Source organism: Panicum virgatum, chromosome 6N, assembly GCF_016808335.1.
Source record: "Panicum virgatum strain AP13 chromosome 6N, P.virgatum_v5, whole genome shotgun sequence".
NCBI classification, from domain to species: domain Eukaryota; kingdom Viridiplantae; phylum Streptophyta; class Magnoliopsida; order Poales; family Poaceae; genus Panicum; species Panicum virgatum.
In genome coordinates this window covers 17,270,510-17,273,731 of record NC_053150.1, presented here as the reverse complement: position 1 = coordinate 17,273,731, position 3,222 = coordinate 17,270,510, and the positions used below count along the sequence as shown (strand labels likewise).

General features: G+C 52.1%; 1 pseudogene; it reads right to left on the bottom strand.

Annotated features, from left to right (window-relative positions):
* Window positions 1–651: 651 nt before the first annotated feature.
* Window positions 652–1,733, bottom strand: LOC120677983 (annotated as a pseudogene).
* Between the last annotated feature and the right edge of the window lie 1,489 nt (window positions 1,734–3,222).

The following is a 3,222-nucleotide window of genomic DNA, read 5'->3' as shown; positions in this document are numbered from 1 at the left end:
TATAGTGCCACATAAGCTAAACATTCTAGAGGGCAGTGTAATCAATGCTATGGAAACTACCCTAGTTACAATTGAACTCTTGTCATTGGATGCCCGAACAGGCTTTTCGGCCCGTTTTTTTTCATCTTGGTGGCAGCTCTAGTGTCTGGCTGATAGCTGCGATCGCTGCGTCGACGGCCACCTTGCTTATCCTTTTCGTCTTCCCCCGTAAGTTTAATCTTTCTTGGTGAGCATGTTGGTGGTACTCCCCTTGATTGGAGGTTCTTTGCTTTCCCTGTAGTCTTGTACTGTGCCCGCGTGGTTAGGGTTCCAATGTTCCCCTCAGACCTCAGCGGTTCTTGATTTGCTTCTGATTTTGAGGATAAGGGCGCAGCGTAGCGCGCAGGCCGTCCTAGTACTCTTTCCTGGACCCTGGCGTTCCCCTTCCTCTCACGAATCTGTTGGATTTCAAATATTCCTGTTCTTCCGAAAAGGAGGGAGACTCTTACAAATTCCGTCATAAACTTGATGAAGAAAATGGCTACACTTTTTGTATAACAAAAAATGAATGAAATATTTATCTTGTAAAAAAAATGATTGACTTATTTTACAGACACATGAGGGGACACGTGTCAACGAATAGATGGGCATTTATTTACATTATACATTTGATTAGTCAGCGTTGCATTCCTTGGGGAATCCCTTGTCCTTGAACCGCTTCTCATCCACGCAGTAGTCATAGATCATGTGCTTTTCCTGCGCCTCCTTGAGCGCCGCCTTGTCCAGCCGCTGCTCGAACCACGCCGACTCCGGCGGCTCGTCGCCGCACCACGCCACGCCGGGGGACGGCGCGCACGGCGTCACCCGGAGGTTGCGGTAGTAGGCGTAGAAGGGCGCCTGCGTCCAGTCCGTCTTGACGCGGCCGCCCTGCGTCGCCCACTCGTCGGCGTTCCACAGCGTGCCCTGCAGCCGCATGCGCTGCCACGTCGGGAACGGCACGCCGCGGGCCGCGTGGTTCTCGAACGCGCGGACCGGCGTGCCGTCCACTAGGATTCTGCAAGAACAATGTGGGGTTGAGCTTTGACGAGGAGTTTCATATATTGCTGATGATCATCAAGAGGGAGAATTCAATTCGGAGGCTTACATGATGTGCTTGGGGTTCCACTCGATGGAGTAGGTGTGGAAGTCGGTGGTGGGGTCGAACCAGAGCCGGAACTGCTGCTCGCGGCCGCCGGCGCCGTTGGCGAAGATGTTGGTGTGGAGCGTGTACGGCTCGCCGGTGGCGTTGCCGAGGAACTCCAGGTCGATCTCGTCGTGGTACGCCCACGGCACCTCGCCGTCCGGCATCAGCTGCATATCGATCAGAGATACCAAACCGTGTCAGCAATTCAGCATGAATCATGACCTCGTCGGGGTGCGACAGGCCGGACATACGTAGAAGGTGGCGACCGTGCCGGCGGAGTTGTTGGCGACGAGCATGATGTCGATGTCGAAGCGGCCGTAGAGGTAGGTGTCCTTGGAGGCGAACCCGGAGCCGCCGTTGGTCTTCTCGAGGCAGAGCGCGAGGCGTCGACGCCCTCGCGCTCCATGTAGAAGAAGCTGCGGTCGCCGCCCCAGGTGATCTCGACCTGGTCGTACAGCAACGACGCCACTCCCGGCCGAGCCGCCATTGCCATTAGCAGCAGCAGCAACGCTGCCACCAGCGGCCGGGGATGGTGCCTAGAAGAAGACGGCGACGGCAATGGCAACGCCATGGCCGCTGTGGCTACCTAATTCAATGTGCAATTACTACAAATCCCTCAATTGGAACTCCTTTGATCTTGCTATTGTATTGATGTTCCATAACATCGAATCGGGCTCGCTATTTATAGTGCCCAGCTGCCCGTGGATGCTGCACGGATTGGAGAACGAAGAAGGCCGATCACATGGAGAAGCTCTGTCAGGGAGAGAGCAGGGCATGTTCCTGGGAATGTTTGAGAGCTAGGCATGGCATGTTAGGATCCATTATGGAAGCTAAGGTAAGGCATAGGCTGGCCAAGGTTTGCTTACCAGCTTCATGGAAGCTCAGCTTGGCTGCGAAGTCCCGTGGCGTTGCGTTGACCTCAGCTCACTGCTACCAACCGCCATGGACGATGCTGCTCGATCGGATGTCAACGTGGCTTAATCTTCTCAGCTGATACACCTTGTGCTTGTTAATAAGTGGAAATTATATGAAATAATGTGCACATGGAGCAAGCTAGATAGCGCGTGAGCAGTTGGGATTGCTCAGCTGTGCGTTGGCGCAGGCCATGTCGTCCCTACACCCTCACTAGTCAGCAAAAGATAGGGCACCGTATGCAAATATGACACCAAAGTAGAGGCAAGCAATACGTAATCGTCAAAATATGTGTAATATGAGGCCTGAACAGACACACGCAAAGAGGGATCCGTATCGAGCGCGTCGAGAATTTCTCTGCAACACTCTGCGTTGAGACTCCATAGCAAGTGAACCCTTTTTATAATAACCCAATGAATCATTCTCCATGAGGTTCGATTTTTATACAGCTACAATATGGCCATGTATGCTTTATGAACAAAAATAGATGTATTGCATGTATGCCTTGGATTGACTGTAAGGAACATGGCTCCATTAGGCCATTATTTGTGATTTTAGTGATTGTGTGACAACATAATCAATGAGACTAATAAGTTTATCAAGTGAACAATTATAGATCCCAGGGATAAAATAAAAATGCCAAGCGAAGTAAAACACAAAAAAAGAACTCAAAGAAATGCTGAAATAGATGAGTTCTGCAGAAACAGTGGCACCGGTTGAACCGGTGACCATGAACGGGTCTAGCCGTTAGGCTTCGGATACACCGGTGTCCTAATGGGTCATGCATTGCCCAGCCAAGTGAAGAAGTGCAAGCAGCACCGGTTGCACCGACGGTATAGAAAAGAAGGCATTGGTGCAAGCACCATACTATAGACTAGAGAGCATGTCAAGTGGCCAGGACACAAGTCTTCAGCACCGGTTGAACCGACGGAGCACCGGGGCAAGCACCGGAGCAATTCCACATCAGCTGCAAGGAAGAGAAGGCAGATCTCTTCAGCACCGGTTGAACCGATGATAAGGCACCGGTCTAACCGGTGATAGCCACGTTAGCTGTCAGAAGGCCAACGGATAGTGCAGAGCTGTGAGTGGCCAGTTGCACCGGTGCCACCTCACCGGTCTAACTGGTGCCCTGCGCAGAAAAGCCCAAA